The sequence below is a fragment of the Thermobia domestica genome, chromosome 12 (assembly GCF_964235325.1).
Source record: "Thermobia domestica chromosome 12, izTheDome1.hap1.1, whole genome shotgun sequence".
In the NCBI taxonomy this organism is placed as follows: domain Eukaryota; kingdom Metazoa; phylum Arthropoda; class Insecta; order Zygentoma; family Lepismatidae; genus Thermobia; species Thermobia domestica.
Genome location: NC_137465.1, coordinates 112,787,204 through 112,814,550, shown reverse-complemented (window position 1 = coordinate 112,814,550; position 27,347 = coordinate 112,787,204). Strand labels below are relative to the sequence as shown.

Here is a 27,347-nt window from a genome sequence, read left to right as displayed (position 1 = left end):
TTTAATGATTTTATTCTTCCAATTTCTAACTTTTCATCATTATACTTAACCTGGAAAACAAATTTTATTTCCTCCCTAGCACAATAAATTTAAAATGTATTCGATTTTGATTTGATTTTGGAATTAGCTTCTCTTTCAGTAACGAGACTATATGAGATGTGGACCTATAGCTTAATGTGGGACCTAAACAACGTATTTTCTGCCGGGAATCGAACCGCTTAGCCACGAAGTAGCTCAGAAAATGTATTTAAAATAGTTACCAATACTACATAGGCACCGATATATGTAACTTTAGGGGTCTCATTCAAGAATGTGTGTTTCGTTGTCATACATCCATCAAGGTTACAAGCAAAGTTAGTCAGATCTTGGGGTCGAGGAACCTCTCAGCTCCACGATTCGACACCCCTGTATGTGATACGATATGCTTCACAATATTCTCTCTTCCTCTACAATATCTTTATTTAGAACTGCTTCCGTACAATATTTTGTGGAAAGATAAACATATATTTTATAACATGTTATATTCCTTTATTTATAGGTTTAAAATGAATATGTCACAGATTTACAAAGTTTACTATTTCCTTTCTTCTTTTTATATGTGTATCCCTTATGTATTGAACATTTTATTTCCATCTAGTTATATATTGTAATTCAGTATTGTTTCCATTTAGCTAAACACACAATACGATCCTATACGATATTTCGTGTTAAGCTTATCATTAAAATTTGAAAGCTTAAGCCGTAAGACTTCTTCATTCAATGTCTAGCGTAATATTAATAACCCTATGTATATATGTTTAATTACTCCCTATTCTATTTTACTTTCTCTTCCAATATAATTATGAAAATGGTTTGCTTATGAGCTCAAACTAATATTAGAGTTAATTTCTCTTACAAATTTGTGTTTACGTTGCATCTTATGCATAATCATAAATCACAAAATTCGATACTTCCTTTATATTATTAAATAACGTATTACATAATATTTTAGAAAAATATATTACATATCTTTACGGACTACTACGTGCATTAACTTGTATTTTGTTTCTAATGTTAGTAGTAAGGAATGAAACACCAGACAATGTCTCGATAAATTTGTGTATATTAAAGTGTACTTTGGCAAATCCCGTGATATTATTGACAAAATATAACTTTACTATTACATCTGTACCTAAAACAATTTCAGTAATCTATTAAGCCTTCCTAGTTTTGTTCCTACCTTACATTAATCCAAAGGTTCTAGCAATATTTACTTTTCTTTAGCAGCTGTCCAGGTTACTTTCTTTAATAATTGAAATGGCGTAAGGTGTTCTCAAACTTACTGAAGTAGTCGTTTTTTTTGAGCACATAATGAATAAATATCATTCATACAAGGCTTACAATACAAATGTATAATAATATTATTACCAATTATATATATTACCTGGCAATGCTACTTCAACGAAACCAACTGCTGGATGGCGAGCTGTCAAGATGAAATGAGAATCACCTGCTTCTTGTAAATACTTATTTGTTTTACATCGCACCCCATATCAGCTAGTCATCCCACACTTTTATAGCAATGTCTCAGTCTTAAGAAAGGACAAAAATATGAAGTGAATCACGATTCACTACCACATTACTTTTGCCGTATCCCCCTAATGTCCATTCAGACAATAAAGGTCTTTGTGCATAGAATAAATATGGAAGGAATCGTGCTTCATCTGGAAGTTTTCTAGAGAAAAGATACTGCAGCACAAGTAAACTGAGTCCAAGAAAATAAATTGTTTATTATTGCAGTGTTTCACTTATTTCAATTGAATGCGTGGCACTGTATAATTGTTTGCTGTTATTTACTTGTCTCTGCAATTAGTTTCTTATGTCTACAAGAAGTATTTTTGTATTCTTTTTTAAACACACAAGTAGAAAGCAAATTTATTTACTTTCTCTTGTGTAATATCCTTAAACAGCTGTACTTATTTCCTTTCTTTAGTTCATGATACATTGTCTGATTCAGTGTTTTGAAAACTCTGGTTAGATCTTCAGTACCAGGTTCTGATGGCATTTAGCTGACTTTGGATCTACTCACAATATGGAAAATTCTTTGGAAACTTTTAAAGCAATCTTCAACGCTACTGAGCTGGATAAGTGTTTTGGTAACTTGGACAACAAAAGAGGGTCAGACATCAGAGATCAGATAGAAAGAAAGAAGAAACGCCGAGAGTACGAAGTCTCTTTACCTAAAAGTGGAGCATAGTAAAATTATTCTCGTAATCAATAACTACCTTTTGAATCCTAGAGAATAGAGACTTAAGCCACAATATGTTCTCTGCAATATTAATTTTGATTTTCTAAGCCGGACTAAGCTATTTAAATCAGATTCGAATTCGTTTCACAACGCTGAGTCAACATCGGTGGTAAATGTCTCCATGGAAATAGAACACAAAATCAAGAAGACTAAAGAAAGGCAATATAATAGTTTAAATACTTCAGGTAGTTACATTTAAAATATTCGAATTATGAAAACAAATTATTAGCAGTAGCGTGGTATTGCGAATTTTGTTTATCTTTTTTTATTTTCTTTATGTATGAACAAGTTTTATGTGCTAAACCTTTGTTTAAACTAAAATGCCTATGAACGAAAAATCAGATCTGCACAAACATCGAAAATGAATTATTTCCTGGAATGTGTGGGCGAGACTTGTGTTTAAATGAACTGAAATGCAGATTCAATCTACATTGATACAACTAGAGTAAGAATTTCAAAATATTTTGTGTTCTGTAAACAGATAGCTAGAAACAGAAGAGTGCAAGGTTCGTTTTCTCGGCAGCAGACATTTAGAAAGAAAAGAAACGTGACCAATGAATCTGATATCACATTTTCTTATGACAGTAATAGTATGAGGAATGATTTCAGTCGTCACAATTAAATCAAATCAAGAACTGACGCTTTTCAGTATGTTTAGTTCAAAAAATGATAAATAAAACAGATTTACCGTTGGTTTAAAACGTTCAAAATTACCGTTTATTTTCTGGACACATTCAAGCCCTTGTGATCAGTATAATAGTAAAAGAAAGCTTACAACAATCTCGCTGTTTAACATATTGTTACTAACGTTACTTGAAATGAAAATATGCATAAACATACAAACTTTAAAATTGCTTGCTTATAAAGTTTTTGAAATACCTCGGATTATGCCATAACATAAGCTCTCATATCTATTCCTAGAATTGCCATGAAAATTCAATGTATATATTCGATATTTTATAACATTTTCAACGAATTAACCAATTGGAACAGAGTTTCCAATACTCTACAAAGACAATATTCTCTCTCTCTCTCTCTCTCTCTCTCTCTCTCTATATATATATATATATATATATATATATATATATATATATATATCAGTTGAATTAATATTAGTTGACTCTTTCCGAAGTTACTAAGAATCTAACATATAAGGAGTCTAAACCATGTTTTGCTGTGAGTGAACTTCTACTACCAGTGTTCGAAATTCAAACAAGAATAGTTTTTTTTACTTACCATATTTATTGAATTGCTTTCTCAGTAAACAGGTTTTTCCAAAATCATTGTGCGAATTTGAATCAATGTCACACAAGATTCAAGTACAAAAATAGAAAAGAGGAAGAAAAGAAAGAAAGAAAAAGAAAAGAAACGAAATCATTCTTAAAATCTTGAGTTTCTTCACAATATTTAATCGCTATCAAATAACAGCCGTTTCATCAAGATAAATGGAATTATTTGTTCTTCCCGTTACTTCTTTTGCAAGGATGAAGTATTTTTCATTGAAACTCCAGGCATATTCACCCTAGTTCATTACACAGAGTGAATTTTGTTCTTGTGTATAATAAATGTTCTATGTGCGTACTCTATTACATTTATAAATACTTTCTTCTGTTTTCTAAATGTTTAAAATATTTTTGAAAAATTGAAAGTTAAATCTTGCCAGTAAACATGTGTAGTTCATAGCTTAATAGCGCTACAGACTTAATGCTTTCATGGTGTAACGTATACAATTAGGAAGGGTTGATTAATTATTTGAATGAAAACTAAAAACACATTTTAGAAGACATTCCTGTAAATCAATTTGTAAGATCTTTGTTAGTGTAAGGTAGAGACTTTGGAATAGACATTTTATAATTGAATCGGTGAGTAGAAAAAGAAGAACATTCCAAAAATTAAGGATAACATTCCAAGATAACAATTTCTCCATAACTAAATATCCAATCCCATTACGTTTTTAGAATTTTGGGAAATGAAAGGTCTTAACATACGCTACAAATCTCCTATAGAGATATTTTTACGTAAGCAATGGTATTTTCGGTAAGCAGTTTTACTTTTCATTCTTTAAAAGTAACGTGTTGGGAAATATTCTCCTTTTTCTACTCACTGATTCCTGTAGTTGCCACGCAATATTCTGCCAAGATTAAAACTAATGAATCTCGAATATAATACGATAAATAATTAACTATAAAAATGGATGTCAGCAGAGTTTAATTTTTAACAATAAAGATGCCGGTACGCTTGATCTCATGTTCATAATGGTTAAAAAGTTGCATACCTTTCATTGTAAATAATAATGTGCAGTAACATATCACTGCAACCTTGCAACTTTGCAACTAAGAAATCTTATGTACATATATATAAAGATGCTTTAAAATGTCTGATTCTTACATCTTAATTGTATAATACGATGAACGTAATGATAATTAATATTTCTTAGTGATTTGTTTCTTGGTTTTTCCTCTTTCTGTAAATGGGTGAACGTAAACTGCAAATGTTTGTCTTCAAAAGGCATTAAGAGTTCTACAAATAGTGAATATCAATAACAACACACATACAGTACATTGTTCACATAATGTTCTTCAGAATACCAATCAAGCTACCAAAATGTTCTACAAACCTCTACTAAATTAATTGATAAACTTTGTGGAAAAAATCTAAAAATCTTTAACTTAACCCTCTTCCTAATAATGAATAAAAACAATTAATTGGATACATTAAAATATTAACTGAGCAAAGGCTCCTCTGCGGAGAAGGTACTAAGCGGGAATCTCAACAGAATATTTGTATTGGCTTTCAGTTTAGTCGAACTTCACCGACAAACAAATTTGTTGGGATTATTTCGTTGTGGGAGATCACTCCTTTCAAAAAAAGAAAAACACTGGTCGTTCAGAGCCTTTATTGTTTATATTACCGTGCAAAAATGGAATGAAAAACTGGAGTCGCGAGTACGTACCAGCGAGCGAGAAACAGAACGGCCCAAATATTTCTTTTAGTCTGGATACAATTAACTGACTTCAAGAAGGAACAAAGATTCGCAAATCTTTTCAAAGAAAAAAAGGAAAGCAATTAAAAACTGATTTCCAATAAAACTATACTTTTCTATTTGGTATTTTTGAAGTTTCTCGTCATCTTTATAAGACAGAAGAGACAATATTCCGTTCTCGTTTAAAAAGGTGCCGGTACGCCATACCGTTAGTAAAAAAGACTGGGTGTCAATATGATTAAATAACTAAATGATGAGTGCATAATGAGTGTGTGCTCCGAATGATCTTTGTTTTTACTTTCTGAGGAAGTCAGAATGCTTACGCTTGCACAGAAATCCACTTTGTATGAGGAAAAGATTAACAAACTCAGAAATCTAAAGTATTTCTGGGATTTTGAAACTGTACAAGGATGAGAAAGTTTTGCTTGTGTAAACTCTTAACTAAACACAAATATTTCCTCAATTAGAAAGAAAGAACGTAGAACTGTGACGTAAACAATGTTGGTACGTGTAGGGTTGATACGTTAATTGAATAATAAAATGGTTGGAGATCTTTGCACTAACTAAAGGACTTTTAAAATAATAGCAGTGTTTGCCAATCTTAATGGTATCTTTTCACAGTTTTAAATCAAGACAGAAGTAAACAAAGAGATAGGTTGTTGTTGAAGCTCCTAAAATTAAAAATTCCTTTCTTGAAATAAGAAAATTATCTTGAAAACTTCTCTGTCTTTGATGCCTTTGGTGCACGGAGTCTCTGGTTTGATACCATATAAGCTTTGTATTGGACAATATCCAAGTTTTAAATTCATAAAGAAAAAATACTTGCTTTAATGTTTTATTCATGGTACACATTTATGCTTATCTGTTCAAGAACAGACTCTTGACCTCTTGAATACAATATATTGAAAATAAGTGTAAGTTCCTTTATTTGGAGTTTGTTGATCAAGCTATAAGAACCCAACCATCATGCGTCTTAATGAGTGTTGGATAGGTGACTCTCAATGATCCTGAATCTTAGAAAGGAGAGTAGGGATTTTCTATTACCCAGCGTCTTAGAGAATTCGGCAATTAGGCACCTCTCAATGACTGAGAATCTTAGAGAGGAAGTAAAAGATCTCAATGAACATATGTCTCAGAGTGTGTAGCAGAGGTATCTCTCAATGACTATGCATCTTAGAGAAGGGCTTAAGGTGTTCTCAATGACCAGGTATCTTAGAGAGGGTGCTCTTGATGACCATTCGTTTCAGAGAGTTGGTAGTTTGATCAACCGGGCGAGATTGATGTCTTCTGTGGTGTCCAGTCTCCTTTTATGCAAAAATGTTGCTGACTGCTTGCATTTGCGTCACTTGCCGATTGTTGACGATAGTAAACAACGTCTTCTTCGTGGCTGTCATCTGAAGAGTGTTTACTTAAAGCATATGGTGTAGCATATGGTGTAAAAGCACATGGAATACTTAATTCGTGACGTTAGATTTGTGACGTTAGTTCATACCTATGTTGTATTGCTAAAGTGAATTTCTCACCAGACATGAAAACCGACACTTCATTAGCACGAACCTAATACGCATCTTATTGAGGAAGATTATAGCCCGGAAATCCTCTTTTGCGTACGCCATTGCTCTGATCTAAATCGGAATTCGATTTATGTTACCATAAAATTTTTTAACCACATATTCATTAATATTACCTAATTAATCAATGTAAAAAATGTTATCGTTGTCATATGAAGCATTTACGAAACATATGCATTCCATTGTGCAGCTTGCACATTGTTATTAATAGTTAGAGGACGAAATGAACAGATTGAAATATTGAAAGTACTTCCTGAGTTATTTGATAGTTTGACATTTTGTAATTTAATACAATACAGATTATAGAAATAAAACTAAAACGTAAAAATTCTACTTATAACTGAAGGCAAATATAGACGGGACTTAGTGTTATTCATGGAATATATATATATATATATATATATATATATATATATATATATATATATATATATATATATATATACAGTATATACAGGGTATTAATGAACTATACCGACAAACTTTAAGAGGTGATTGCTCACATCAAAGTTCATATGAACCTATTGCGAAAAGTGCATAGTTTCAGAGTTAGGGCTGTCAAAAATCGCGAAAAAGCTGTATTTCAACAGGCTGTATTTCGAATTCCAAAACCTGTGGATGATGGTCCTTATCAACTTAAAAGAAGTTTCGCATACACAATCCAAAAATGCTTTAGCGTGGGAGACCTGGGTTCGATTCCCGGCGGAGCCCATGTGGTTTGGATTGCACGTTAATCAGTAGGTCCCGTCTCATATCGCCTCGCTGCTGAAAGGGACGTTAAACTGAAAATCAACTCCACTCAACAATCCAAAAATGCATATTACATCAATTTTCAATGGGTGTGCAGGTTATTCTGTACAGGGTATAATTCTCAATATGCTCTCAATAGAGTTTTAGATATACCCTAATTTCAAAGAGGGTTCAAAGTCGGTAGGAGGTAAGCCTTGACAACAATCGACATCCAGTGTTTTGGAGGAAGTGTTAGGAACCGGCAGATCCATGTTTTGTGTGTGTGTGTGTGTGTGTGTTCGGAATAACGTGTGATGCGATGTATTTCGTCACGGTATATTTCACGTTTTCTTCACTTATAAGCATGAAGGTAAACATCGCAGCATGCTCTTTCCAGAGTACTAGAGACCGTGCTGTTGACGATCTTTAACACTTCCGACATCGCGCCAAAGGATTCCATGTTCACTGCTGTCAAGGCTTATAGTTTGCTTACTTTGGACCAATCATAAAATCAGAACATACCTCAAAATTCCGTTGATGGCATGTCTGGGAATTTCACCCTGCAGGAAATACTCTGCACACCCACTGAATATTAATGAATTATGCATTTTTGGATTGTGTATGCGTAACTTCCGTTACGCTGATAAGGACCACCACTCCACGATTTCTCGAATTCAAAATAGGGCCTTTTGATGTTTGACTTTTTCGCGATTTTGGACAGCCTTTGTTTTCAAACTATGCACTTTTCTCACAGGTCCATAAGAACTTTTTGATTTATTTTGATGTAAGGTATCACCTCTTACAGTTTGTCGGTATTGTTCATTAAAACCCTATATATATAGTGGGTTGAATTCAGGTAACGTTTTGGTGTGGGTAACGAAACATGGTGAAATTGGTGCTCCGTGGCGTCCTGATAGTGGAAAATGAAAGCAGTTTGTATTTAAGTCCTGTCTAGGGAGGTCAAGCTTACTTCGAATAGATGGAGTTTCTATCTATTACAGCCAGATATGAAGTACATATTGTATACGCATTCTGAACTGCTACCTGCAGTATTATAGAGGTACAGATTGCAGACAACGTCGGATCGGAGTTCCATCCAGTTACAAACTAAAATGTGTTAAGAGTAATTCATTCCAGATTAATTTATGTGTTTGAAGACACCACATTGTAGCTTGCTTTTGTTGTGTTTTCAATTACTACTACAGTGTAGAGTGAAGAGCAAATATTCTCAAATTCTTACATGCTAAAGCAACTAGCAGCACAAACTCTAATACAAAATTACAGAAGGTATTTCTGTTCTAGAATGTTTGATTTGTAGTATTGCACCATGTCGAGAAGAATTACCAAATACTCTAGTACAAACAGCAGATACATATTTCACATTGCGTTCAATATCAACCGAATACACTGATACTTTGATAGTATAATTTATTGATTACACACAGAATATGGTCGCTTTCGTCATCAAGTAAAGATGGGGGAATATAGGAGTACTCTCCCAGTCTATTAGTTCCATTTAGGTAGTAGCATTGAGATTGGTTTTTTGCTGCTTTTTATCAAAGCAGCGGACTTGCACACTGCTGGGAGTCTTCTTTCTTGCTTGAAGAATGTGCCGACATGAAAATGTTCTTTTGCGTTCCTATTCATCAGAAATGTCAGCGAAGAACAGGTTTTCAGAATCGCAGAAATATGAGTTATTTAGGAGGACGAGGAGATTTATGATCTGATCATCAGGAGGAAGTTTTTGATGTAGTGATACCATGAAGTAATAATTCTTTGCACCATCTTGACAGTATGGATGGAATATAGAACCATATAGGAGCATAGAAGTTTAGTACGAATCGTACCAAACATTTCACTTCCTCTGAAATATAGAATCGAAGTAGTCGGTTAGCTTTAGTTAGCTATCGTGCATGGCTTGAAGCACCTGTCTGTGCAGTTTTCAAGTATCGCAAAATATTAGGATTCGAATTGTGCACCCCTTGCTGAATTAACATGCATATCCTTAGCAAATACAGCTGATCAGAACTTAAATCTTTCGTCAATGGCTCAGGAACATCAATTACAGAACCTGAAATAGGTTGAAACCTGGTAATGGGCTTGGTCTGAGGGCCAAATAACAGCAGCTTGGAAATAGGTCCTTCGCGTGTCGTTGGACCAGTTGTTCTTTCATCAAGCACACACATGATTCTACCAACGTATCCGTGTCATTCGGTTGGTGTTGAACGCAATGTCAAAGATGAATCTGCTGTTTGTACTAGGGTCTTTGGTCATTCTTCTCGACATGGTGCAATAATGCAAACCAAACATTCTCGAACAGAAATACCTTCCGTGCAGACGAAGTCTAATTTTGTATGAGAGTTTATGCTGCCAGTTGTTTAGCATGTAAAAATTTTGAGAATATTTGTTCTTCACTCTACGCTGTGGTAGTAATTGAAAACAACAAAAGTAAGTTAATGTTGTGATCTACAAACGGATCTGGAATGAATTATTTTAACACATCTTAGTTTGTAATTGGATAGAACTCCGATATGACATTGTCTGCAATCTGTACTACTATACTACTGCAGGTAGCATTTCAGAATGCGTATACAATGTGTACTGCATAGCTGGCTGAATTAACGTAAAATCCATCTGTTCAAAGTAAAGTTGGCCTCAATAGACAGTACTTAAATGGAAAATCCTTATGTTTCCGACTATCAGAACACCACGGAGCGCCAAGTTCACCATGTTTCGTTACCCCATCAAAAATGTTACCTGAAATCAACCCACCCTAATATATATATATATATATATATATATATATATATATATATATATATATATATATATATATATATATATATATATATATATATATATTAGTGTCCAGTGAAGAAATACATATATTTTGGGAGGTGATAAAGGAGGCCAGCCTAAGCAAACAAATGCATATCAGTATATGGTCTATTTCCCCTGGTTTCCGAAAAATTGATTGAGAAGGTATAATTGTGTGTCGGAAACCTGCTGAGTTGCAATTAAGTAATTGTAGCACAGTCTTAACTTGATGTATTGATGCAAATTATACCTCATTAAAAGGTTAAGCAGTAGTATTTTAGGCGGTACACTGATTGTCACAGTAATGTCCAAGGGAGGGAAGGAACAGAAGGAAATTTAAATATTTCCTTCCAAAATGATTTCCTATTATTGAGTGGCAACTGTTACTTGACAAACAGAAACATTAATAGCATATTATACTGTATATCTAAGATGTTGTGAAAGTTGCACCTTGGCCTTTGGAATAGTAATCCACCAGAAAATCCTTACTTCTGCCGCTGCATTATGAGGGTGATTCGGTGTTGTGTTCTGTGGTGTATTAGGATTTAAAGTTTTAATGGTACTACGATTCGTTGATAGCAAACGCATTTACTGTTTCTGTATTTTGTATTTTGCGTGTGTATGTACTTTATTTTGTTCATATGAGTTTACCTATACTAGCGTTGAACAACTAAAATACCAATATTAATACACTTTACATAACACTGTCATTGTTGCTTAATTATGGACTTGAAGTAACAGGTTCCTTTACTACAAGGTTACCATATGTCAACCTATGTAGATATGTTCGGATTTTGAGAATACAAATTTCTGTTCGCATACATTTTCTTAAATTCCTTAATTTGTCTGTACTTTCTACACTGAAGTGTATTGTCAATTAAATTTTAAACATTTCAAATATAAAAGTATGATTTGTTCTTGATATTCAAAGAAGAATTTGACAACAACAACAACAAAAAGGAAAGATTACTACTGGAAAATATGAATAGGCGGAGTCAAAATGGTATTGTATAAGTACTCTTGTCCAATATTTTTTGTTCATTTCAATTTATTTTGAATAGTGTTTTAAAAGCAAAATTGGTAGTAAAATATGAAAATTACCATTTCAAAGTTAATACTTTTATACCAAGTTAGCCAAATAGAAATGTGTTTGTATTTTCTAATTTCAGAATACGATAACCCTATCTTTGGTAAATGAACAGTCCATTAGGAACTACTTGTAAAAGTGAAGTGTGTCGTTCGGTTTTTGTTTCAGTACTATTGCAGCTTTTGTTTCAGTACTGTACAAGTAATATAACATATACCTAGGTATTTATTCATAAATTTCAATCGGAAGGGGTAGTTAAATTTGACTATTTTTTTTTTATTGAGAGCAACCTTCTGTGCGAGGTTTGCAGCACAAGCCCTGAACATTTGTTTGAACAGCATAAGGACATTGTTGACTACAGTGACAATTTAAGTTGTGTACACTTTAAAACACTTTTTACATAATATAGATATACGTTTTCATTCTTCATTTATGAACTAATACGTATTATACAGTGATAGTTACTTGTATTGGTGCTGTATTAACATAATCTATTCAGCTTTGTTCCGATCCTCTTTGGAATATTTAGTAATTTAAGGAACTATTACTTAACAGATAGTAAATGAGTTTATTAAAATTGAAATTCATGCCGTGTCACTTACTTTTCGAAATGAAATTCTCAATGGAAATATTTTCTCCATTTTAGGTGTGAAAATAAATTATCTCCTAATAATAATTTTTAAAGACCTGACATCAAACAAAATTAACAACATAAAGGTATTACTATTGAATATAATGATTCAAAAGAAATACAAATATGAACTAAAATCAGTACTAAAAGTAGTAATTGATCCTCCGTGAAACGTTGTCATTTGAATTAATGTTTAACGCATGCAAAGAACGAAAAGCAATAGCTAATCAGTGTCACGATCAATTTCTCCCACTTTTTTCTCAACTTGTTTAAACTGTTAAAATTTGGATCTTTTAACTTCATTGAAAAGCTTTAGTATCTGTGAAGAAAAAACGACGCTACGACGCATACGAACAAAAAGAGAAAATATCGTACAAATGCATCATTAAGATAAAGATCTCATTAAAGCAAAGCATATTTCGGATCGTTTTAATGGCATTCATTACAGCATTGTGTGCCTCTGTGTAATTAAAGCGAGATAGCAGAACCATCTATCTTTGAAATTTTGAAGTTAACTTTTTTCCTTTTCCAATGGCAAATGGAAAGATTTCTAATTGTCAATAACTCTTTATTCTAATTTGGTTCAAGGCCACAGAAATCCATCGTAGATGTTAATAAAAGTTGAACAATAATTTAAAAATTAGGTTTCCCTTTCTTTTATTATTAATTTTCCTTTTAACTTCTACCAAAAGAGTGCAAATACATGGAACGGTATGTTTTCTTAATAAATGTCTGCATAGCTTTACACACGAGCAAGCATTAACAAATTTTGTGGTGCTTCAAATACTACATCATGTTTGATATTTAATAACAAGGTGCTACCACTGAAATTTTTAAAGTCACAGCAGATATGTTCTTGAATTTCTTTATTTGAAAAATATTCTTTGTAAGTAAATTTTAGAAATATATTTTCTGTTTCGAGAATAAATAAAAATGTATAAAAACTGAAGAAAACAAAAAATGAGTCAATTATTTTGCTTTTATTGGCAACAACTTTCTCTCGAATTAATATACAAATTTGGATGTTTATCTACGGTTTACGTCACAAAAGTTCCAGGATTAAGCTTGTAAATAATTATTTATTTAACTTACTAACTAGTGGTCTAAGATCTTGTTAAAAATATTTCCATCAGCTATCTTATATAACTGACACCCTTTTTAAAGGTCATGGAAGCAAGCAGAAGAGGTTCATCCGGGGTGTTTCTCTGTACATTTGTCATAGCCATTGCGATCGGTTGTATATCTTCTTAACCTTCTCATTCATGGGCTTTGTTTGAGAATGATATTGGTAGCAGCAGCTTCATCTCCTGTAATAGCGTTTAACAGAAAAATAGGATCAGTTCACCAGTTTACCAGAAATTGTTAGTTAGGTTACTTTCTGTTTCGCTCTCAGGGTATGTGTGGCAAAGGACACATATCCCTACGCAATAACAGTTCTTCTAATACTATATGAACAGTAATATGATCTTGACATTACCGAGACTGTCTCAAGTGATCTACGTCTGTAGTATTACGTGAGTTTGACTAGCAGCTAACTCTGAGATCATCTTGCACTGAATTTTGGTTCATTCCCGTTCTGCCTAATTTTTGAGACAGGGAATTTTATGTGGGGATCTTTTAGGGAAATACAGCACGGAAATATTTGACTCTTAGCGTGTTTTTATGCAGATTGTAACTCAGGTACATAATAATGATTGTAATAACAAGGACGAGGACAAAATCTAAGCAGACAAACTTCAACGAAAATTCTGACGAGACGAACAAAATCCAAAGAACAGAATCATACGAATATATATCGGGTGTACCAGTGCACACCATATATGATTATTTTTACCTTCTAGGCCTATTGTCAAATATATTCTATAATGTTATCGGTAATTTTTCAATGTACTGAAATACTCTTTTCTTTTCGAAATACTGAAAAAACAATAAAACGTAAAAATGTTATAACTAATTAATTAGACTGGCTTTAATTAGTTTCACATACACCCATCTGAAAATATTGGGTACTTCTATTTAATATACCTTTAAAATACGTTCAGCATATTATTGTAAGACCATTCATTTTAATTACGAAAAGTTACTCTGATGTTATTTAATTTCTTTTTTAAAAGTCATCCCTATGAGATAGCATATAACAGTCTTTCATTTTGAGTATTATATAAATATTTATTTATTTTCATTCTGAAATATTGATCAAATTTTTTTAGCAAACAACAAAATGCGAAATATATACTTACTGTAACAGTCTTACGTTTTTTATTGGGTTTTCAGTATTTTTTTTAAAAAATGTTATTTCAATAAAGTGAGAAGTTACAGTTAATATTTTAGATGCATGACAGTTGATGAAAAAAATAACCATCCTTTTATTAGACTTCGGCTATGATTCTATTCCTTCTTCCTTGAATTTTTCCTTTTTTTTTTAGAATTTTCTTGGATTTTGTGCTGCATTTCTAATAATCTGTTTAGGAATTCTAACAAATTCTGTAAGAAGAATAACTATATTTTTAAGTTTCATCATACATTTTAGATGTTATCCCACTTGTTGTCAGAAAAATGACTAGAATACAGTTCTGTTATTAACAGTGCTATTCGCACCTACTTTAGTAAAGATGAATGTGATTTTTTTTAAATACCTACAAGGAAATGGAAAACTGTTTGTTGTTGTCAGAAAACGGTTTGACATTATAACTGAATCGAACACAAAACAAACTTACTTCCGTTTAATATCAAGTCGTTTCACAACAAAAGTTCATTCGGATTTCCAATAAAGGTACTACAGTAACATTCTCATGATATGTTTGGTCATATATAAGCAAGCAATGCATGAGGATGCATAAGGTGGCCCTTAAGAAATAGTCACAGTCTTCTACATTACAACTCATATTTCGGCATCACCTTATCAGCTGATTTGTCTTCTGTAGATAGTAGGAATACATTTATCAATACCAGATATTGAAATACTTGTATGTTTCTTGTAGAGTTTCAATCAAATCAAAATGCCAGATAATCGAGGAGAAAAGGGATTTATAAGATGTTCCAGTTTGCTACTTTGATTGGCTACTGGGTTCACCAGTAGCTAACCAGCGTTCAGTACACGAACCTTCTATGTTAATGTTAGAAGTAGGAGAGAACTCGAAGGAACCAAAGCGAGTTGAGCAGAAAGTCAAATCATTGAGAAGAGGGCTGGAATCACGTGTAATAGACTTGATTGCTTACGTATATGCGGTTGCATACTGTTTTCATTTAGAACAGTGATGAATAGATGTTGTTTTAAATTGCATTGTCTGTATTGACGATATGTGGTATTTAGTATTGCTAGTATTTACATTGATAATATATGACATATTGCATCTAGTATAGAATCATGTATAGAAGACAAATCACCTGATCACGTGGTGCCAAAAAAGGAGTTGTGATGTAGAAGACAAAGGCTCTTTCTCTTAAAGGATCGCCTTATGCATCCTCTCGTATTTTTTGTTTAATATATGTCCAAACATGTCTTGAGGATGTGTACTGTGGCACGTGTTAAGCATTGCTGGAGATAAACTACTGAACATCCGAATAAACTTTTGCAATGAAATGAAATGAAATTTTTACGTTCCACCGTTATGCCAGCAAGGGATAAAGGAGACGGTAATGATGAGAAATGAATGAAATGGTAGAATGAAGAAAATGGGAGGAAACGAAAGAACCCCAAGGAAATCCACGCACATGGTATTTGTCCACCACAAAGTTCACTTGGCGGGAGCAGGGTTTGAACCCGAAACCCCATGCACCAGAGGTGAACGACCTACCACTGAGCCACCGCGGCCCTTATGAATAAACTTTTGTGAAATGACTTGATATAAGACCGAAGTAGCTTATTTTATGTTTGTTTCAGTTACAATGTCAAACACCTTTCTTGTAACTGAGTCAATCAATTTATCATTTCCTTGCAGGTATTAAAAAATACATTCATTTTTACTAAAATAGACGTGAATAACGCTGCTAATAACAGAACTATACCTAGTCATATTTTCGAGAAGAAGTAGAATAGCATCTAAAATTTATGGTGAAACTTGAAGTTTTAATTATTCTTCTTATAGAATCTGTTATAATTACTAAATACAAATTCCCTAGAAAAATTCCCCCTGCACAGAATTCCCTTTCTCGAAAGATTAGGCAGAATGGGAATTATGTTTCTACAAAGTGCTGGAGGACCTTCAGGCAGAACGGGAAGCCACCAATCTCTGCTAACCAAAATGTTTTATCTCATTCAAATATACTGTTATTCGATAATGACATATGATGATTGTATCTTATTCCATATTTCATTGGGAATTTTCAGGAGCTTAACACAGAGCTTGAAGTAACTTGTCTTCTAGGAATCCACATTCATTACGTCACTCACTAAAGGCGCCAACAAACAGGGTAGTGGGTTTTTAAGTACAACCGTGTCACTTAGTGAATTTACATGGTAGTACTTCTAGGACTATGCATATTCAGAACACATATCATCATGGGACACATAAGTTCCATTTCTCGTGTTTGAATATCACAGACTAATATTTCGAAAATATTTCTGGAACTTTTCTGACAAAGTTTTATTATCATTCTCAGCAACCCTCATTATTTTGACACAAGTAACACTCAATGTACTATTATCCATTTGTTGTTTTTCTTTAGTTGCCTCACATTTGATTGTAGACTTTCATTTAATTGTTCCTGTACAGCGTTTCAATATATACAGTACTTGTTTTCCTTTTATAACAAAGCTCCTCAGTACTGTCTTCTTATTCTCTACACACAGTCGGATAATTTTCATATTCGTGGTTCCATCCTCATATAATTTCAGACTTACACAGGCGTTTTCCAATCCTGAAGGTCAATCCCTTTCAACCTCTCAAAGCTGGCATTAGAAATGTGTAACAAAAATACTAGTTTGTCGGTTGCAAGCTTGATTTAAACTTGTCGTTGATAACATAATATAAGACTAACCTTCAAGTTTCTTTAAACTAATACACCTGCAATAAGCCTAATTTTCAAGACCATGCATGTACATATGTACCTCAAACAACTTGAGATAAGCATGGGCGCGCAAATTATCGCAAACCCACGCGAATAGTATCAAATGAACAAATGAAGAGAATGGTAGCCATAATTGGAAATGAAAAATTAATTAAAGGTTTATAATTCCAGGCTATCCAGACTCGTTGTATGCCTTATAATTAACGTTTTCCTAAGCCAATCATACAGAAAATCTCTAGGGTTAATACTATTGTGGCAAAATCCAGACAAATTTAGATTTACCTTAGATAAAATTGCTTGCTAGGCCTTAAGATACTTTTTCCTAAAATCTTTGTTTGCAGTTTGCTATTTTAAATTCTCGCTCACATTATTTGTTTCATGGTATCATGATGAAAACAGCGTGTTCACAATTTGTTGGAGACATAAATTTTAACTGATTTTTTTTAAAAAAAGTAATATATTCAAGACGCGTATGTCAAGCGTTATAAAATATCGTTTATTTTTTTTAAAATATAGTATATCTACAATTATTAAGTACAAGAAGTTGAGAGAATTTTTAAAGAAACATTATTTTCCTTTCAGTTTGGTTTTAATTTGATATATTCGCTTTAATAAGATGAAAACATCTACAGCAGAAGTAGTAATATATTGAATAATTTTAATAATAGATTCCTAATTTTGCAAAAAACTTTCAGGGTTTTCCGGGTACTTTAAAAGCGGAATGTAAAGGTGCAACCTTTCAACTTAAATGTACGTGAGATCTTAGCCGTCAAGTTTTTTCTATTATTATTATTATTATTATTATTATTATTATTATTATTATTATTATTATTATTATTATTATTATTATTATTATTGTCAAGAATCTTTTCTGTTCCTTACTTTTATTTGTAGCAATTTCATTTCTCCTACATTGGACTTTCATCTAAAATTAATTGTGAAATTTAACATTATATTGTTAGTCAGGAATTGAATAAAGGTCTCAGCCATCAAAGTAAAGTTGTTAGTCATTTAAAAAGTATGTTGTTCAAGTGCAAAATATTTTGTGTTTACAGTTCCACGACAGCCTTAATTAAATATTAGGAAAGTTTCAAGTCGTTTGAGTTCTTAAATATACAATAAGTCACATTGACTATTATCATTATCATAGTCATTTTGGTATTACTCACAGTTCACTTGACATAAACTGAGAAACTTCCATACATTACGGTCATCAGCGAACCTCTTCACCTTCAGGTAGGATTTTCTATTTTAATGCCACCCATTAACTGTAGTCTTTCTTATCTCTACCTCTTTTTTATCTATCACCGTATTGAGTGCCAAAGTTCCTTCTTATATAACCTTCCTCATTATAATTTGATCTAAAAATTTTCTTTTCTCACAAATCATTCTAACATTTCAAATTTTTAACATTTCCTTCTTTTTCCATTCGGTCCAAATAATTATTTTCATCCTTCTCCACACACACACACACACACACACACACACATATATATATATATATATATATATATATATATATATATATATATATATATATATATATATATATATATATATATATACAGGGTGGTCGTGCATGAATGTCGGAAAATTCGTGAGATGACTCTACAGGTAACACCTAGCAAAAAATGTCATATGAACATTGGGTGAATGCGGCTTCGTTTGGACGCTAGAGGCGTCGAAATGTCACCTTCCGAGGCGGCAATTTGCAATATCTCAAGAACAGAGAGAAATACGAATGTCGGGTCAAAACATATCAAAGGAAACCCCATCCGAAGAATCCAATTATGCATAAGTGGTGGCGAAACAGTGGCGACGCTAGAGGGGGCACAAAGAGAGTGAATGAAACATGGAGAAAAGTGAACAATTTACACTGAAAAATTGTAGGAGGGGATGTTACTTGGAATATGCAACAACAAATGTTAATGAACAAAGGCAATAACGGCTAGTCTGTAGGGACTTTATGGGAGGCGGATTGTAGGAATACAGTATCTTTGTAATGGTGAGAAATAGGAATGTCGGGTCAAAAGATATCAAAGGAAATGCCATCCGAAGAATCCAATTATGTATAAGTGATGGCGAAACAGTGGCGGCGCCAGGGGAAGCACAAAGAAAGTGAATGAAACATGGAGAAAAGTTGAAATTGGTGAAAACACAACTATTTGAAAGCAATCAGGAAACAAGGAATACAACTCTAGGTGTACTGTATGATACATGTCCGATGACAGAGGGCGCATAGCTACAGTAGATGGAACAAGGGGGCGTGCAGAGCGTCGCGTAGTAGAGTTAGTTATAGGAGTAGTGAAAGCGTGGGTAACGAGAGCGTTCGCATCGAAGGTGCAGAGGACAGCGCACAGTTCATTCGTACTGAATGGGGCAATGATAGTAATAGCACAAGCGTTTTAGTGCTACACTCTACACGCAGGGCAGTAATCCATGTGTATGTGAATGTGGTTTACTTTGTGTCGTGTGAAACAGTGTTGATGTTGACAAGCGCTATGTGTAATGCACCACAATGAATAGGGTAGTATACACTAACGCCGAAATGGCAGATATGCATTTGATGTACGGCTTAGCGGAAGGTAATGCAGAAGAAGCACGTAGGTTATATGCGGAATGCTACCCAGATCGACAAATTCCAGCACCGGGGATGTTTATTCGTATTCATCAGCGATTGCGGGACACTGGGTCATTCCTTCTCAACACAGACATTCCGAGACGACGACGCGTTCGAACACTCCCACTGGAAGAGAGGGTACTCCGACATGTGACCCGGAACCCGAGTATTAGTACCCGACGAATAGCAAGGCAGGAACATGTTTCGCATCAAGTCGTGCTAAGCATCTTGCATACTAATAATCTCAGACCATACCACGTACAACGAACGCATGCGTTATACGATGGTGACTATGAAACCCGACGACGTTTCTGTCGTTGGTTATACCGCCGCTGCCGTGTATCACCAGCCTTTCTAGCACAGGTATTGTTCTCGGATGAGGCATTATTCACACGGGATGGCATCACAAATTTCCACAATGACCATCGATGGGCACTCAACAACCCGCATGCAATTGTAGAGACGAAGCATCAACAGCGTTTCCAATTGCATGTGTGGGCTGGTATTATTGGCGACAACGTTGTGGGACCACATTTCTTACCACAGCGATTGAACGCAATATCGTATCTCCAGTTTTTGACTCAGAACCTACCTATTCTGCTTGAAGATGTGCCACTGAGGACACGACAGTGTATGTGGTTTATGCATGATGGCGCCCCTGCCCACTCATGTCACACCATTCATGCATATCTGAACAAAACATTTTCACGCAGGTGGATAGGTCGTGGTGGAAGACAAGCATGGCCCCCACGTTCACCCGACCTGAATACCCTAGATTTTTTCCTGTGGGGTGACGTGAAGAGTCTCGTGTATAAACGGCCCCTGCATGATGTTGAAGATCTTCGCCAGCGTGTATGTGCTGCATTTGCCACTTTACGGCAAACGCCAGCGATATTGGCACCAGTCAGACAATCCTTACGCCAACGCGTAACTGTCTGTCTCACAGAACAAGGAAGACATATTGAACAGCTGCTATAGAATGGCATTATGTTGACCATGGTAAGTACAATACCTCTTGTTTTTACAGTACACTGGGTCTCATCTTCCATACGTGTTTTTTTTTACGATCTGCACGTTTCATCACTAAGAGTGTTTAACAGTTTCTTTGCAGCTCCCATGCGCCGCCAGTGTTCCGCAGTACGTGTGCATAATTGGATTCTTCGGATGGGATTTCCTTTGATATCTTTTCACCCAACATTTCTGTTTCTCTCCGTTAAAATGATACTGTATTTCAACATTCCATCTCTCATAGTGTCCCTACAGCGTAGCCATTGTTGCCTTTCTTCATTAACATTTGTTGCTGCATGTTCCATATAACATCCGCTCCTACAGTTTGTCAGTGTAAATTGTTCACTTTTCTCCGCATTTCATTCACTTTCTTTATGCTTCCCCTGGCGCCGCCACTGTTTCGCCATCACTTATACATAATTGGATTCTTCGGATGGCATTTCCTTTGATATCTTTTGACCCGACATTCCTATTTCTCACCATTACAAAGATACTGTATTCCTACAATCCGCCTCCCATAAAGTCCCTACAGACTAGCCGTTATTGCCTTTGTTCATTAACATTTGTTGTTGCATATTCCAAGTAACATCCCCTCCTACAATTTTTCAGTGTAAATTGTTCACTTTTCTCCATGTTTCATTCACTCTCTTTGTGCCCCCCTCTAGCGCCGCCACTGTTTCGCCACCACTTATGCATAATTGGATTCTTCGGATGGGGTTTCCTTTGATATGTTTTGACCCGACATTCGTATTTCTCTCTGTTCTTGAGATATTGCAAATTGCCGCCTCGGAAGGTGACATTTCAGACGCCCCTAGCGTCCAAGCGAAGCGAAGCATGACATTTTTTGCTTGTTTTTACCTGTAGAGTCATCTCACGAATTTTCCGACATTCATGCACGACCACCCTATATATATATATATATATATATATATATATATATATATATATATATATCAAAATTTCATTTTCTGTGGAGTATTGTTGATATTTATAGTTCTTTAGCAGTTCTTAGATCTACAATTTTGAAGATTTAAAACTATAAATCAAATATTAATTATTAGTAAATTAATTCCACTTCAATTGTTTGATTTTAATCCAATAACTTTGTGTTCTAAATCTTATTTTGTTATATCAAGTTTCCATCCAACAATTTTAAATTATGTATTTTCCCCATTTTTCTTATAGAATTGCTTTAGTGTAAGGGACATTTCGATTGTTTCCTTGTGTGGCTGTATCAATATTTAAACAATTATATTTTAAGACGGACCAGAAGTACTGTATGCGACAAAGCAAACAGTACAAGAAATCAGATCGTTGAAATTTATTTATTTATTTATTCGTTGTACAACATAATGAAACACAAGAAGTGTTGTCATATGGGTGTAACAAACATTACTCAACATAGGGTCTATGTTATAAATTTAAGGGAATCGCGCCTGTACATCATGTTTTCAAAATATTGGTCATTACGTCGCACATACTCTTCACAGCGGTCCTGTAAATCGATGAACATGTTAGTGAACACGGGCTGCTGGAACGACAAAACAAATCACGGAATATTGTCTCTTAATTGCGGTATAGTGGTAGGCGGCTGTCTGTTCAGAAAATTGCATCCTTCGGCATATCCCATATGTAGGCATCTGCAGCTGTGAGGTCAGGGGAGTACGAAGGATATGGAAAATCCGTTCTACGGAAATCAAGCAATGTCCAAACTCTTGTGGACAAAAGAACAAGTGGCTCACTTGTATTGTGGGCAGTAGCATCATCTTGTTGTATCCTTGTTGTAACAACAGATTTTTGTTGTGGTAAGAATCGCGCATATCATGCAAGAATGGGACAAAATCAACCGTCAATTGATGTAGCGTTCATAACTAAACCATACATTGATGATGAAATCTTGATCTTCGTATGAAATAATTATGTTCCAATATACATGCGCGCTTATCTCCTGCAGTGACACGTTGCCCTACACCGTATGAGCGGAAATAGTGTTCGATAATAAATACCTTCTCATCTCCTGTGAGTAACATTAACTTCGTGCCAACTGCAACACTACGCTAGTCCACATAAAATAAATCACACATAGTGTGATCACAACTCATACCACTTTGCATCTGCGCGCCATCTATACGCTAATTTCAGTACTGTTTTGTTTTGCCGCATGCTGTAGATGAAGCAAATATGGATTAACAGCTTCGATTTAATATGGAATACAAATTCTTTGCATTATGCAAGAGAGATCCAGAAAGTAAGTTCCGAAAATTCTCCAACATCGCACAAGTGACACATTGCGCAGAAGTTGAAGAGAAACACTTAGTCATAATTTAGTGCGAGTACAGGTATATGTAGTCAGTAATATAGTAAACTGGTTACGCGCATATAGGATCTCACCAAGTGCGATGTATGCGGAATAATTAGCTTTTTCATACTAAGAAACTGTCGACGTTAGAAACCCACCGACAATTGTGTTGTGTGAAATATATGGATCGGTTTTATTGAGTGAAGGAATAGTCCAAAGATGTAACAATTCACAGCAGGGTGCACAACTGTGTACGATGAACATTATAGTTTCCGACTACAGCTGATCGGGATGTCTGACTATCCATATTACAGGTCCGATCTTGCGCCCAGAGACTCACCTATGTCTCCATCTGGAGCGATTTATGACCTTATAACATTACGTCATTGTAGCTCAGTTGCAGACGGTTGTGATATCAGGTTCCAGTCATTGGTAGCAGAACACTTTGACACAGGCGTACACAAGTTAGTACTGTGTTCCGACAAATACCTCCAAAACCATGGTGCATATGTTGAAAGTAGATTGTATATCACTAAATACACAATTTTTTCTTCTGATATTCGTATTTAATTATATATTCTATCGGAATGCACCGTGTATACTTTTTGAATGCACCACGTATATCCCGGATCCATGTATTTTTTAAAAGAAATGACACAATACTTTAATGTATGCGTTAGATATGTTAACTGAAAACTCATGTATTTTAATATGTCAATGTAGCTTCCATGAGTGCAGATCGATTGCATTGATTTATTGTATTATTTAAAAACCTTCAGATACGAGCTATTTGCAATAGAAAGTTTATATGGCCTTGATAAATCGAGGGTTTCAATTCATATTAACCAAACCATCTCTGCTCAATCTTAATGGTCTATCTACAAAATTAAAGACTTGTTTCTAACATCTATCGAAGTTTTTTTTGTTAAACTTTCTTATTTTAAAGTGACATTTTCTTTTTACTTGTCTCAACAATAAGACAGTTCTTTTTATTTCGATTCTACTCCAAATTAGAGTTTTTTTTTTTAAATTTTCTATTTCACTTTCTTCTTCGCCCTAAAGCTCTGTTTGCTTCCATAAACGACTTAATTGGAAGGTTATAGGAAGTAGTTTTTGCGATTCCTTCATTAGTGTGGTTGACATAGGACAATCAGGTCAATAGGATGGAGAACGTAGAAAAAGAAAGAAAAAGAAATCGTTATGTGCTAAATTTATGTTTGATCCAGTGATATATAAATATCGATATCTATGTATAAATATGTTTGTGTATATATGTATGTGTGCTTACGTCTTTTCCAATGTAAATTTAATTAAATTTCGTAAACTAATTGTGGCTTCATTAGCCAGATACTTACCGTACATGCCTTTTATGGTATAGGGGAGGATCCTTTTATGGGGGAGTGGTGGGTTGAAATACTGCTACTTAGAGCTACTTAGAGCAACTTTTAAGAACACCAAACTCTTGGATGGGTTTTATTTATATATAAAATAAGGAAGTTTCCTCTTCTGGTGGGACGATCGCCCCGATCCCCCCCCCCCCGGATCCGCCCCTGATATATGTGTAGTTTCAACCTCATTTCCTTATAAAATATCAAAGGTAACATTTGGTTCAGCAGCATTTGTTTTACAATGCTTCACTGAAAACATTTTCACAAAATTGAAACCTAATTCTCGCTTGGACTCATTAAAATTGTAGATGTCTCTCGAAACAAAGTTTTCTATAGAGAATTCCATGCAATGATGCCAACCTGGAACCTTATAAAATCCCATATCTAAACGAAGAAATTCTCATTTCGCTGTTAAATTTCCCAGTACTCTTTTAATTATTAATAGAACTTCAAAATTTATAAAAATAAGGAAATTAAAACTACTGTATGACATTTACATTCTTCAATATTTGAGTCAATTACTCGTAAACTACAATAGTCTGAACTACTAATATATATATATTTCCCTTAATTAAAAGAGACTATTGAAATTGATGGTGAAAACAGTATATTTTGTTATCAAAAATTAGTATTTCCATCACCCTTTTGTGCTATAATCTACTAAACGTGGTGAAACTGGACGAACTTCATTGCCCAGTTATTTCATGACGGACGTTTTTGGAATTGGTTGTTTGGTATTGTGTTCATGACTTTCTTCTGTTCATGATTTTCTTTTAAAATTTCATAGTAAAATTTACGTTAATTGGTGCTTATTTGTGAGATTTTCAAGTTCCTGTTTAAATCATTTTGCACCCTAACATGCACTTTCCAACAAGAAAATTTGACAATTAGCACTGATTAAACGAAGTGTGCTCAGCCATAGCCAACTTACCATTTATTTAGAGAATTTTGTTTACGTTAATGAAATAAATACAGTAGAGCGCGAATTATCCGAAGTAATTGGGGGACATGGGTGTTCAGAAAACTGGTTTGTTCGGATAATCGAACTGTACTGTACTGTACTGCACTGCACTGGACTGTACTTCTACAGCCAGTGCCAAACCGATAGAAGTGTGCTGATTGTTGAAACACAGCGACTGGCGGCTTGGCCGGTCAGCAGCGCCTTATGAAGGTCCCATTAGAAGCAATGTTCCGCCAGCGGTGGCTCAGTGCGGCGACTACTGTGGGAAACTTGGTTTGGGAGTGAGGGGATGATGGACGGTAGGGTGGGAGAGTAACAGGTGCGAGCGAGTACACAGTTCGGTTAAGCGGTCGTTCGGTTGACCGACGTTCGGATAATCGACGCTCTACTGTATGTGAAAAATCCCATATATGCTGCCAATTTTGACGAAAATTCCCTCTATCCCTATTTGAAAAATTAATGTATAACAATCCCACAAAATTGAATTTTTCCCACGAGTTGGCATCACTGATCCCAGTGAAAGGTAAGTTTTCAGTAAATTTCTAAATCTCTTTCTCACATGGAAAATTTGGTCATATCATGCTATTTATTTAGAAAAGTTATTTGGTTTATCCGCGATAAACTGAAAACATCCCTGGGAAACTTATTTTTACATATTGAGCGACTCTTCTCACAGTTTAATCCTAGATAAATATATTTTTAAAGCTAAATTAAGTTCTCAGTGAAGCCCCATAATAATAACATCTGCTCTTAAATAACTTTCCCAAAATCTAGATAGTTCAACTGGCCTCTTGTATACCCTGGCATACCTTGGTTGGCCCAAAAATGATATTTGGAGTAATTGTGCATATTCAAAAATACCTCATATCTAAAGGATTGATTACGATATAATGGAGTAGTGTAAATACGTAAAAGAATAACATTATTAGAAAATTTAACTAACAAGAAGCATGATGGAATGAATTCCATTCCTGCACTAACGAGACTGAAATTTAGTTAGGGAGATGAACTGATAATCAAGAATTTCGTCTCCTCTCTGGGAGTTCAAACATTAAGGGGGTGAGAATTTTGTTATACTGAAGGGAATAATTTTCCTAGAGACTTCATAAACTGTCCTTGATGTCAAAACACTCAACTCAGAGCACGTCATAATCACAGTGAGGGCTATATTGAAGTGATACACACACTCCGGGGGCAAGAAAGCAGTTATATATATATATATATATATATATATATATATATATATATATATATATATATATATATATCAACAACGGCAGTGTATGTGTGTGCCTGGTGACTGCGTGAGGAAAGAGATACTTTGGTGTGTAATTTTCCGACAGTGGACTTGGTCCAGCGGTGCAGATGGCGCACTGGGATTCAGTAGCAGCAAGGGAAGTAGTATGAGGCAAAAAGGACCAGGATGGGACCTGACAAGTGAGAGTCGAAAAGTCCGGAAAAGCTAGCGGATGCAGCAGGGATGAAGTAGAGGGGGAGGACAAAATAGAGACCGACTAAAAGATGTAGGTTAACTCAGTCGTCACCATTTGCACAAGAGCATGTGGACGTTGAATGAGGGTATATGTCGAATAAAAAAGAAAAGAGAGAAGAGAAAACAAGGAAAGGAAAGAAAAGAGAATGGTAGTAGGAAAATGTGACAGGTGGCCTTATTGATCGGATGAATAAAATGGATGAATCCTCAATGTTGAAGGTAAAAGAAGAAAGAGAAAAATGCAGAGACAGTGAAAGACGACGAAGAAACTCCGTTGGTCACAAAACTTTGTACTGAAAATTTAATTCATCTTTGCTCTTTTGGACTGTCACTTTTGGCATTTGTCCATTCTAGAATGTTCTTATTTTCTCCCCAATTCTTTTATCAGAAAGGAAAAGTTTTCTTGTAGGAAAAGTTAAAACAGAAATTGGCCACACACTAACAAAACAACTCTTCAGGCTCTT

At 34.6% G+C, this 27,347-nt stretch overlaps 1 protein-coding gene and 1 long non-coding RNA gene across 2 annotated transcripts in view; one reads left to right on the top strand and one right to left on the bottom strand.

Moving 5' to 3' along the window:
* Positions 1-27,347, top strand: part of LOC145666078 (limbic system-associated membrane protein-like) — a 743,072-nt gene that overhangs the window by 435,464 nt on the left and 280,261 nt on the right. The window lies entirely within an intron of this gene.
* LOC145665773 (uncharacterized) overlaps positions 13,136-27,347 on the bottom strand; it is a 148,557-nt gene continuing 134,345 nt past the window's right edge. The window contains exon 3 of the long non-coding RNA XR_014127642.1: positions 13,136-13,412. This is a non-coding gene — a long non-coding RNA (uncharacterized LOC145665773). The remainder of the gene's footprint in view (positions 13,413-27,347) is intronic.